This window comes from Pelophylax lessonae, assembly GCF_965119305.1.
Source record: "Pelophylax lessonae genome assembly, chromosome: 2".
Classification (NCBI taxonomy): domain Eukaryota; kingdom Metazoa; phylum Chordata; class Amphibia; order Anura; family Ranidae; genus Pelophylax; species Pelophylax lessonae.
This window is the reverse complement of record NC_138769.1, coordinates 570,925,024-570,938,318: the sequence shown is the minus strand read 5'-3', so window position 1 is coordinate 570,938,318 and position 13,295 is coordinate 570,925,024. Positions and strand designations below refer to the sequence as shown.

General features: G+C 43.0%; 1 protein-coding gene across 2 annotated transcripts in view; it reads right to left on the bottom strand.

Moving 5' to 3' along the window:
- The window catches only part of LRP1 (LDL receptor related protein 1), a 555,292-nt gene that overhangs the window by 407,751 nt on the left and 134,246 nt on the right, over positions 1–13,295 (bottom strand). The window lies entirely within an intron of this gene.

The following is a 13,295-nucleotide window of genomic DNA, read 5'->3' as shown; positions in this document are numbered from 1 at the left end:
CCACCAAGTAAGCTAATTATTTACTTATTTTTTAAATGTATTAAAGTGGTTGTAAAAGCACAATGTTTTTGTTTTTTTTTTAAACTTCATGCATTCTATGCATGGAGGTAAAAAAACCTTCTGTGCGCAACAGCCCCCCCAAACACTTACCTGAGCCCCCTCTTGATCCAGCAATGTCCATTGGAGCCTTGCCTCTCCAGAGACTTGCACTCCTGATTGACTTTTGGGAGCAGCAGGAGCCAATGGCTGATAATCACAGCCAGTGAGTCAATCAGGAGATAGAGGGTGTGGGATTCTAGTGATGTACTAAATGTTTTTTTTTTTTTTTTTTTGCCAGGAATCCTTATGTGCTTAAAAGGAAAATCAGAGTATTTTCTAGACATACAGTAACTATAAAGAAGATCATTTTAAAGTAAAAAATCCCATGTTAGTTACAGTGGTCTCCAAACTGTGGCCATTTGCTTGCCTTTATCCGGCCCTTGAGGCATTATTCCTGCCATGGAGCCCACAATTAAGGAAAATTCCTGCCACTGACACCAAAAATAGGGCACTATTACTCCCCCTAGTGCCAAAGATCAGGCAGGGTTTACTTCCACTGAGCACAGTTCAGCCCCCCTAAAGTCTGAACGACAGTCAATTTTCCCTTTGTTTAGAAAGTTTGAAGACCCCTGGGTTAAATTATTTTTTTAAAAAACCCTTATGCCTGTATATAGATGGCAATTCTCTATGTATATGGGTGCGGTCCTTTTAGCTTTTACCGATTGGACACAAAATACTCTGAGTAATGCTGATGTGATTTAAGTTTCCTAGAATTGAGCACGACTTTTTATTTATGGCAAAAAATAAAACTGTTGTGTGTCATACTGATTGGTTTGAAGTGCAAATTTTAAACCACAGGCTCACATTCACGGTTTAGTACCCAAGGGCAGTGTACCCATCGCTCATATTGTGAAACACCACATGGGTGATTCTGTTGCTCCCTGCAGGAGCCCTTCACAGGGATGGGAGAAACCGAGTCGAATCACATTCTGTGCAGCAGACAATGTACTTTTGAGCCTGCAGCACTAGAGATATTTCACTTACCACTCACCAAGCTATTCAGCTCACCCTGCCACCACTAACATTTGGGTAAGCACTCAGAGGGTGTATACAATTCACTGGAAGCCCCCATATAACGTTTATACACGTGGTCTCTATTGCGTCTAAGTCTCTCCATTTACTACTACGAAGTTAAGTAAAATACTTTTTATTAAAGCTTTCTGGATTATTTAGAGTACATAAAACTATTTAAGTTAGTTCCTGCTGCAGTGACGGGTCCATTGAACTCTTCCTTCCACAATAAAACAAAGACTGCTAGACATCAACACTAGCGAAAGTTTGGTCATAAGCCAATAAACCTACCTGTAACCCAGATAGCAAGCAATTGTGCTGCAAGTTTCAAAATGACTGCAATGTGCTGCAAGTTTGTTGCACAATTGCAGAAAGTCCGCATTGCATGACTCCAGATCAACTTTCTTTGCAAACATTCTGCAAGTCTGCTGCAAGTTCTGGTTCAGTTATGTTGTGCAATAGTCATCCCACCACAGGGGTCACCGTGGCTGAATTTTTATGCTGTAGACATGCAAATCTCTTGCTGTGGACTCACCACTGCAACTTTGCTCTTGCTAGAGAATTGCCATGCAAATTTGCTTCAAATTGGAAAATTGTCAACTAGAACTCGTGCATCAAGTGCTCTGCAAGTGTACAACTTGCCAGTGAAAATGTGCAGCAAGTAAAAGCAGAGCTCCACCCAAAAGTGGAAGCTCCACTTATCTGTCTCCTCTCCCCCTCCGGTGCCACATTTGGCACCTTTGGACAGGTACAGGTACCTGACCCCACTTCCGTTGGACCTTGATGTGGGGAGGTACGTCAGAAGTTCGGCCCCCCTCCTCCTTCCCCACCACTGGGCCATTCAGAAAGAGCACATGCACAGTAGGGAAATGGCCGGTTTCCCTTACAGGCTATGACAGCAACAGCACCCGAGAGCCGATGGAAACAGCTGGGGTGCACCCATTGCTGGATTCCAGGACAAATGTGTGGCAAGTTATCCTTGCTATCATCTGTGAAGGGTCAGAACTAACGGCAGATACTAGAGATCACCCAACAGTGCCTTAAGAGCTGCAAGGCAAGAGTCCTAACCAATAGTTGCCAAACTAGCTTGTGTGCCACCTAAGATGTTGCAAATGCAATTTCAACAAAGGTTTCAGGTAGCAAACATGTACAATACATATATAACAGTTTGATACCACCCCTTTCCAAAATAGCGCCATATTTCAATGGGAACATAGATGGAACTTGGGTCAGGATAGGTATAAGGAAATAAAAATGTCACTGAACAAAAGGCAACAATGTGAAAGCATGAAACTGGCCTGCTGGCTCTCTGCATTTACCATTCTGTGGGTTGCTTTCAGGGGTGGAGATATCATCATACCGGGTTTTCTTAATAAACTATAATAATGCTCTCACACGGTGAAGTTCATTTGTACGATTCTGTTCAACACATGAAACCTGTCACTTTACAATTATAAAATGGCAAAATTGGAAGGTAAAACCTGACCAGTTTGCAACGTTTTTATTTTCTCTTGTTTTTACACAAAGGATTCAATAAGTCTCATTATGAGGTAGGCTGTAGTAGTACAGATTGTGAGTACATCAAGTGCTGACATACTGACAAAGCAGCAGTGTTTTTTAGATCAGAATGCTTCAGTTATAATTTCTGTTTAATGTTAAGGAGGAGAACCAGCCCTGAGGGCACAACATATTAATTTCATAACCATTTACATCAAATTTGGAAAAAAAAAAATGTTAAATGGTTTCTGGACTGATTAGGTGGCAGACATCATTCCTCTGCTCAGACTTCAAGCACAGGTCTACAGAGATAAAATGATGGAGATACAGAAAGGTGCCGCTGGAGGTGATTGTGCACAGAATTCCCAGATGAACAGCAAACGGCTACTTAGCATAGTTTCCAGACAACATCCCCCCATTCATATACTCATCCCTCTCCCTCCCTCCAGATAGGATGCCTCATCTGTGAAAGCAAAAGCATGGGGAAGCCATTCTATCCAACCTTCATATATCCCTGACATTCTTCTGATTACAGGGCAATAGCAGAAGCTGGGAATGTGTCAAAAAATGTATCTTCTAGATATTGAAGGATCAGCTTTGCAGCAATAGAAGGAATAGATGAGGAAAATAGGGTCATCATACGATATTTTTATTTCATTCTCGCCAAAACTGCTTAAGTGTAATATAATCAAGAAGAGTTTGGCTGTGCAGTATTCTGGCACCCAGGTAAAAGCAGTGTGCAGAACGTATAATTAAGACAAAATACACTATAACAATACCTATATAATAAAATAAAAAAAAAAATATATATATATATATATATATATATATATATATATATATATATATATATATATATATATATATATATATATATATATATATATATATATATATATAAAGGAGACTAATAAAAGACTAAAAGTAATTTACTCTTGGAATGGCAGGGAAGTGGCATTATGCAACACCAGAAACGATAGTGGCATTATTAGGCATGTAACTCCGCCCACACACTGCCTGAGTGAACATGAGCTCTTGGGCTGCCATTATGACAGACACATGCCAACAGTGCATGTCCACACTGCACAGTTGTGGCTCATGGCTGTTTTAGACCCGTTGTTCCTATGCAATAACCCAGATGGTGGAGTTCTCAATTAGACATGTGCACGATGGAACTTTGTTTCGTTTTGGATGCATTTGTTCATTGAAAAATGTTGTTTCATCAAATTCATTATGTTCTACTGATTCGTTTTCGGAAAAAAGGTTGTATCTTCGGCATTCGTTTTGTATATTCGTTGGTCCAGGGGGATTCAAAAAATTTTGCAGTTTTTTTCTGGAAGATTGCTATATATTTGATATATTATTGAATCGGACAGATTTGAGTAAAAAAAAGAAAAAGGATTTTATGGTAACACAGAAACCCAGATTTCTCTTTCGTTCATTGATGGACACAGCGACATATCTTCATTAGTCGAATAGGACGTCTCAAAGAAGTATACGCATGAGGGGTGGGAAACACAGCAAGAAACAATTCCCAACAGGGCTAAACATAGCCAAGAATGTAACCCAGGAGCCCAACCAGGAACAACTGGAGCTCACCTGACAAAAAAAAAAAAAGTACACCCTCAAGGAGGACTAATCATCTCCAACAGCAGCCTGGAAACCCTTGCAGCCAAAAGGAGGCATCCGCAGATGCCAACACATCCACCTTATAAAATTTTTGTGAAAATGTGCACGGACGACCAGGTTGCCGCCTTGCCAACCTGCACCACAGACACCTGATGACGAAGTCCCAAGAGGCACTAAGCGCCCATATAAAATGCGCCATAACAGTGAAGGAGGATCCTGATTCTTAATGGAATAGGCCTGCCCCATCATTTGCCTATCCATTTAGAAATGGTCGCCACAGATGCGGCCAGCCCCTAAAAGAATCCATCCGTAAGGACAAATGGGGAATCATATTTTTGGAATGACTAAGTCGTCGCCAGGTACATCCCGATTGCCCGAGCCACATCTAAAGAGTGTGAGTCAAGCTCTTTAGGGTGCTTATTTAAATGAAAACCAGAGATTACTTTTGAAAAGAACGATTGGCAGGGCCGGGGCACCACTTTCTCTCCGTGAACCACCAAGTAAGGTGAACACCACAAGCTGCCAGCTCCGACACCCTACGTGCAGAAGGAAAAGCCACCAAGAAGACGACCTGTAGGCAGAGGAATCTTGTGAATATTTTCCAACAGCGGTTACTGAAGAACCGACAGCACCAAGATGAGATCCCACGAGGGCAATGGAAACGCACTGGGGAAGCCAAGTGGCGGACTCCTCGACCAACGGTGTGAACCACAGAAAAACGTAGCCAAAGGACCATGAAAGAAAACGCCAAGGCCGAACCTGGCCCTTGCTGGTACCCGAGGCCAGACGCTGCTCCACGCCTCGTTGAGAGAAGGCCAAAATCCGTGTCACCGAAAAGCAGCATTTCACATCCGCAAAGCACGCTCTCAAACGCAATGGTAAAACTACGTAGAAGTAGATTTACTAGCTTACAGCAGTGTGGGAATCACCAGACGACCCTCTAGCCTTCAACACCTGGCTTCCGACAGCCAAGCCGTAAAAGCCAGCGACCGTAAGGCAAAATGGAAAATTGGCCCTTGAGCCAACAGATCTGTTCTAAAAGAAAGACTCCAAGGAGCATCGGCGACCAACCGTATCAGAACTGCGTACCAAAACCGACTAGGCCAGTCTGGAGCCACCAGGATGGCCGTAATCCCTTCTGCCTCGAGTCTATGCAGGAGTCTTGGCAGAAGTTCTAGAAGAGCAAAGACGTATATCATTGGCCAGAAGATCCCAAGACCATGCCAAAAACCTAAGCACCTTCCTTAGGACCACCTCGGGAGTACCTCACCCAAGACACAACTGATGAAACACCTCCAGAAGAAGGGACCAGCATATCGATCGGTAGTCTGGTTTCTTCCAGAGTCCGGACCCCCTGAGCACAAACTGTGCCAAAAAACGCCACCCCACTCGGTCAGGGCGGCATTCATGGTGACCACCGTCCTGTACAGGGGAAAGAATATTTACCTGTCAAAGCACCGGAGAGCAAAACCACCATGTCAGGGACCCTCTCGTACCCCGGATCAACAGGATCAGAGAGTGTCTAGACACTGGATTCTTGCCCCACATAACAAGAATCTCCCTTGCAGACGTCTCGCGTGGACAGAGTTTGGAACTTGTCCCATGGGAGGAACACCCTGGCTGAGGCCGAGTCCAGAACAGACCCAGATAGTCCAACTAGGTGGATGGAACCAGAGAAAATACATGGAAATTCAATTTCCAACCAACTCATGCAGAGTCCCCACAGCAATCACCTGGTTGTCCTTCAGAGCAATCGGAGACTCTGCTCGCAGAAGAAGATCATCCAGTTACTCCAGTATCGCAATCACCCACAGGCACAACAATGCCAACACCAGGGCCAGCACTAGCAAAAAATCTGAGGGGTTGAGGTGAGACCTCTTGATAATGCTCCTCGTTCACGGCAAGTGGAAGAAACGCGGAAGACCGACATATCTCGGAATATGAAGGTAAGTGCCCTTAATAGCAATAGAGGCCAGGAGATCCCCCTGATGTAGGCATGCCACTGTCCCACGAATAGACTCCATTTGAAACACCTGTACCCGCACAAGGTGGTTCAAACCTTGAGGTCCGAAAAGACCTCGCAGGTGGTCTGGGAAAAAATGCAGGTTGGAAGGAAATAATCTCTGGAGGAGAAGACCAAAAACTCGATCTTGTAGCCAGACCGAAACAGCTCGTGAACCCACTTGTCATGAATCAAGGAAATCCACTGGTCCGGAAAAGGGCGAAAACATCCTCCCCCACCCCAGATACGGCTGAGAACGCCCCTTCAGGCTGAAAGGGCGTTTGTCTGCATGTCTGGAAGGCCCTGTTGACATACCAGACCAGGCCCACATGGAACCTCCGGAGGAGATCCTGCCAGGTAAGGCTCCGAACATACGATTCCCCACCAAGGGAAGATCACATAAGGCCATCTGGAAAGTCTGGTCCGCAGAGCAGCATTTTAGCCATATCATGCACCTAAGGATCATTGCTGTCACAGACAGCCTAGAGTTTAAGGGAGCCGCATCCAGAGAGGCATCACAGACTAACTGCAACCCCTGGACCAACTAGTCCACCAGCAACGCAAAAGCAGGAAGAATCTGTTCCCCCACCAGATCCTGACGCAAAAGCTTTGCCCACTCGGGAAAGTCAGGGACATCATGCACTGGTGAACACCGGCCGAAGGACCGAAGCGGCCACAGAAGACATGTGATAGACCAAAGTCTCGGTTCTCCCGTCAAAAGGATCTTTTAAACCTAAGACTCCTCCACCGGAAATAGGACTGAATTATTTAGCCTGGAAACTTGAGAGTCCACCACAGGTGGGCATGCCCACATACTCAACAGACTCTTCGAGGGATAACGTCTAGCGAAACGTTCAGACACCGCCATATTGCGTTTAGAACAACTCCACTGAGTTGCGACAATTTTGTCACAGTAGGTAAGAAAAGGGAATACCTTGCCGCTTTAGGGGGATCTGTGGGCCCAAGGGGACCGGTGCCTCTGACGCAGGAGCAGCTGCATCCCCCATGTTTAACATTTCATGCACCAATACAATCAGTGCATCCACAAGCGTCCTTGCATGCAAAAATAGTGCAGACACAATTTCTAAAATCTTGCTGCACCAAACCACACGGTACTGAAACACATGCACGTTTGCCAGCTGTGTCGGGGGACTATTAGGAATTAATTACACCCCTATGCAGAAGGCAGCTGCAGTAAAAAGAGGAATCCTCCTCAACGCAGAGCACCCGAAGTGCGTGGACGCAGACCCAGTAGAGTCATTATATGCCAAGCTCACCAGGAGAACATAACCAGCAGGGGAGGTCGCCGACCACAGTCCCGCAAGAAGACGCTGGCTAAAGGTCCACAAAAGGACCACGTATTAGACCTATGGGTCGCCCACCATAAAGGACATAAAAGACAGACCCCTAGAAAGGGAAAGGGTGGCCCGCTGTAACACAGACGTGCAGGCAGAGAACCCCCACACCTTATAGGCTGCTTCACTTCTCTCAAAAAAAAGCAGCCTCCACGGATCAAGAGGGGCGCAAGGCAATCCATATGTCCCTCTGCTGCTCTATCACCCTGGTCAGCAGCTCGAACAGCCTGGTCAGCAGCCGCGAGTAGGCCGCAAAGCCAGGGCCTCAATTTTTTCCTAGATTTTTCTTTTAAAATAAACTATAGGATGCTTTCCGGTGGTACACCTTTACTAAACTTGATTAAATGTCCTAAATAGAATGTATAGCGTATTTATTTTTTATACAATATTCCATATTTACTACATTAGCATGCAGGTAGTAAGTTTTACTCTCCTCTTCTGCCCCAAACTCTTGCTTGTGGACTGTCCTGTGGTGTCCTTAATTTCCAATACAGGGCCTTGCATTGTACTTGATATCAGAGAGCATCAGAGGCTGTAGGCACCAGTCCTACAGCCTGGAGAGAGCCTGTGGAAGCAGGGAATCAGACAAGAAAAAGAGCTTTTCCCTGTATGCTACACATATGCAAGCATTTAATTCTTGGAATGGGGGCAAAATTTTTGATTTCGCCAGAATTGTTAAAAAAAAAAAAAAAAGTGAAAATGAATACAGGATTTGCCAATCTCTGAAAGATTTCTCTAAATGCTGGAATTTAGTTTTGCAATAACACAAATAACAGTATATGTGAAGGTTAAACAAATGGGCTCACTCAGTAAGGAGCAATGTGCAAAATGTAGTAACCTATAGCATTCATTTACTTATTGTGGGCATTTGACATAGAATAGACAACAATACCAAGAAGAAATTTAGCTTAGAAAATCAAAATGAAAAACGTTATTTCCTCTGCATATTTCCTAATATAGCCTAAAGGTTGGACTCGCCTGTCTCTTTTATTTATTGAAATAATAGTTTATGACTTAAGTACTTAATGTTAAAAGCAGAAACTTTTCCACATTACACAAGACCAAAGCTATAGTGGATGTTTACACACTCACAAAATGTCCTGCCAACACTTTCTGTACACAGAGAGTGGGTGTCCATATTTACACAGCCATCATATGTGCATAGGTCAGATGGTAACCTTTCCCCTCTCCTAACAGAAAGGGATCATGCAAGCGCAACCATCACCAACATCTGGGTAATAATACATTTCACAGTTTGACAACCATGAATATTGAGTCATTAATCATAATTACACCCAGACCAGCACCACTACACAATTACCATAGACATCAAAATAAATAGAGCTGGCGTGGTGAAGGATGTTGGCTTTCTTCTAGGGGAGAGCTATATATTATACAGACATATACATATATTCACAATGTAGCATACAGCTTTTCTATAAACTGCTGTGTTCGACAGAGGATAATGATTTTCATGGAAGAGGTGTGAAATTTACCTGATGGAGCCATTTTCACTGTTTTCAGATTAATTATATGACTATCTCAGCTCTGTAGGTGTCCCAGAGCTGGCCACACACTATAGGGGGCAGTAGCTGATCAGCTGCACTTTTCTCCTGCTTTATCTCCTTTTTCCCATAGGGAGCCAAACCAATTTACCCTTTGAGGGCATCATCAGCATGGCTGATGATGCCCTTTGGGGGCATTAAAATCTCTAAATAGCCTAAGCTGAACTCCGCTATTTATGTAGTTGCCAAACCTATGCAAAATTACCGGCAAAATTGTTTGATAAATCAGTTCTGCTCTCTCCTACTCTCAATTTGTGCCTTGTCATCTCATGGGCATTGTAGCATACCCAATTGGCCTCTAATGCTGACTTCTTTAACTGCTGTACTAGAAGGCTGATACAGTCAAAATCAGATATTTACACAAGTAGAGTTTAAAAAAGTATGTTAATAAATTTTCTAATGAACTCAACTGCATTAAATCGTTTTTTTTTGTTTTTTTTTGATCACCCGCCTGAAGTTCAGCTTTAAGGCTCCATTGACACCTTAGCGTATGGTCAGGCCTTTTTTTGGCTTTTTACAGGCGTTTTTCAGGTGTTTTTTCTGGCTTTTTTCAGGCGTTTTTTTGCAGATGTTTGGAGTAAGGCATTGACATCTAACAAAAACGCGTATAATCAGACAAAAAAGAAGCTCATGTACCCTTTTAAGCTTCAAGCGTTTTTCTTCTAGAGACAAAACACTCAGATGTGCACAGGGGCCATTGAAATGAATAGGATTTTGCTTCTTGGGTGTTTTGAGACTTCAGAGATGAGCGTTTTATGAGCTGAAATACGCTCAGGTGTGAACAGGGCCTTAGAGTAGTCTTTTACAGCCTGACAATGTGCCTAATTTGAACATCATTTGACATAAGTGGGTCTGAGCCATGTAGATTTTTGCTAGGGGCCAATAAAAACTATTTCTGACTGTTCAAAGTTCTGTTCAGTGCATTCACAGATTTCCAGTTAGTTGATAAATTGGGTGATTGGACAAATTATTTAATTTTTTATTTTGCCCAGACATGCACTTCAAGTTCTCCATTCTCATCAGTATAGATAATTTTGATAGCGGACAAGTTAAATAAAGTAGAGAGTCCACATAGGACAAGCAGACTGAGGAGACTGCTCAAGGCCAAGAGGAAACGGTTTCATGCATGTGAAAGGAAGGCATCACCTGAGACAAGATTTTCTTTTGTCTTGCAACTGGATCAGGCTTGATTAGAATGCTTGTCTGGACCAAGTTCAGCCAAGCCAAATGCCATCTTTCTAAAATTTAAAACATAATGCAATATTACCATAATTGGAATTGGTTTTCATTTTCCTGAGCTTTTCCTCTTCTCTGTGTGAAAACGGTTCTCTGGCCTTTACAGATGCCTGCTAACTTACAACCAAGCTGACTGGCTCCTAAATTCTACAGAAATTCTGTATATCCTTTACAGCAGGGTTCTTCAAACTACGGCCCTCCAGCTGTGGCGGAACTACACGTCCCATGAGGCATTGTAAATCTCTGACATTCACAGACATGATTAGGCATGATTGGAATTGTAGTTCCTGAACAACTGGAGGGCCATAGTTTGAAGACCCCTGCTTTACAGGGAGTATGCTGCATGTACTGTATCCCATCATAGTGCATACCTTTATGAAATAAATAGAAGTTCTTGTCTTCTTTCTGCTCTGACTTGTGCACTGTCATGGTCAGTTTGTTTCCGGTATGCTATAATGCCATTTTACGGATATCTTACACAGCTGTGGAGATCATTTAGACAACGTGCTGCTTACTGATCTTGTTCGCTCTACAGTACAACAACTTTCTGTTGTCTAAGTCCTTCATGTGATGTAGGACACACTTTCTGAACGTGAGATTAGCCTTCAAGGGTCAGCTGAGTGCTCAAGCTTTCAGATTTGTGATCCTAATGCCAAGTGTAAACACAATGATTATAATCTTACAAAAAAACTTGCAAATTGACCTTTGTCCTAAAAATTTAAATACGTCTAAAGCTTATGGATTCCAAGCATGTACATTGTGTTAAATCATGAGGAACATAGATTTGTTCATTTAGGTTGGATTAGGCACGTCATTCTTGTTTACCTCAAGCAGCTTTCATTTATGGAAACCTATGGTTCTGGCATGCTTCAACATGCTCCCGAGTCACATGACAAAATAGAAGCAGCTCAGTATAGAAAATTCAGCAGATTTTCTTTCCTCTTCGCTTATGGCCAAGTATTTTAACTCACACAAACTCATTCTGGATACAGTTTTGAAACTGCTTCGGTCAAACAGGTCAGCAGTTTCCAATGAAGGCTTATATATGTTTGTATGCATGCTTGAAACCTGCCTATAGATACTGACCTTCACGGGAATAGAACTAATAGAACTAAGGGCTTTACACATTTCCTTTTAAACTGGAAAAAAAAAAAAAAAAAATTATTTTATATATATATATATATATATATATATATATATATATATATATATATATATATATATATATATATATATATATATATATACACACACACACACACACACATACATACACACACATACATACACACACATACACACACATACACACACACACACACGTTCCGTTGGAGTTGATTTTAAATGCCAACCGTAAAAAAAAAAAAACAATGTATGGCCTAACATTTATTAAAAAGGATCATATACAGTATCGCACAAAAGTGAGTACACCTCTCACATTTTTGTAAATATTTTATATCTTTTCATGTGACAACACTGAAGAAATGACACTTTGCTACAATGTAAAGTAGTGAGTGTACAGCTTGTATAACAATGTAAATTTGCTGTCCCCTCAAAATAACTCAACACACAGCCATTAATGTCTAAATCGCAGGCAACAAATGTGAATACACCCATAAAGTGAAAATGTCCAAATTGGGCCCAACGTGTCAATATTTTGTGTGGCCACCATTATTTTCCAGCACTGCCTTAACCCTCTTGGGCATGGAGTTCACTAGAGCTTCACAGGTTGCCACTGGAGTCCTCTTCCACTCCTCCTGTCGACATCACAGAGCTGGTGGATGTTAGAGACCTTGCGCTCCTCCACCTTTGGTTTGAGGATGCCCCACAGATGCTCAAAAGGGTTTAGGTCTGGAGACATTCTTGGCCAGTCCATCACCTTTACCCTCAGCTTCTTTAGCAAGGCAGTGGTCGTCTTGGAGGTGTGTTTGGGGTCGTTATGTTGGAATACAGCCCAGTCTCCGAAGGGAGGGGATCATGCTCTGCTTCAGTATGTCACAGTTCATGTTGGCATTCATGGTTCCCTCAATGAGCTGTTGGTTCCCAGTGCTGGCAGCAGTCATGCAGCCCCAGACTATGACACTCTCACCACCATGCTTGACTGTAGGCAAGACACACTTGCCTTTGTACTCCTCACCTGTTTGCCGCCACACAAGCTTGACACCATCTGAAAAAATAAGTTTATCTTGGTCTCACCACTGGACATAGTTCCAGTAATCCATGTTCTTAGCCTGCTTGTTTTCAGCAAACTGTTTGTGGGCTTTCTTGTGTATCATCTTTAGAAGAGGCTTCCTTATGGGATGACAGCCATGCCGACCAATTTGATGCAGTGTACGGCGTATGGTCTGAGCACTGACAGGCTGATCCCCCACCCCTTCAACCTCTGCAGCAATGCTGGCAGCACTCATAAGTCTATTTCCCAAAGACAACCTCTGGACATGACGCTGAGCACGTGCACTCAACTTCTTTGGTCAACCATGGCGAGGCCTGTTCTGAGTGGAACCTGTCCTGTTAAACTGCTGTATGGTCTTGGCCACCGTGCTGCAGCTCAGATTCAGGGTCTAGGCAATCTTCTTATGTCTTTATGTAGAGAAATAATTCTTTTTTTTTCAAATCCCCAGAGAGTGCTTTGCCATGAGGTGCCATGTTGAACTTCCAGTGACCAGTAAGAGAGTGACCAAATTTAACACACTTGCTCCTCATTCACACCTGAGACCTTGTAACACTAAGAAGTTACATGACACCGGGGAGGGAAATGGCTAATTTGGACATTTTCACTTAGAGGTGTACTCACTTTTGTTGCCAGTGGTTTAGACAATAACGGCTGTGTGTTGAGTTATATTGAAGGGACAGCAAATGTACACTGTTATAGAAGCTGTACACTCACTACTTTACATTGTA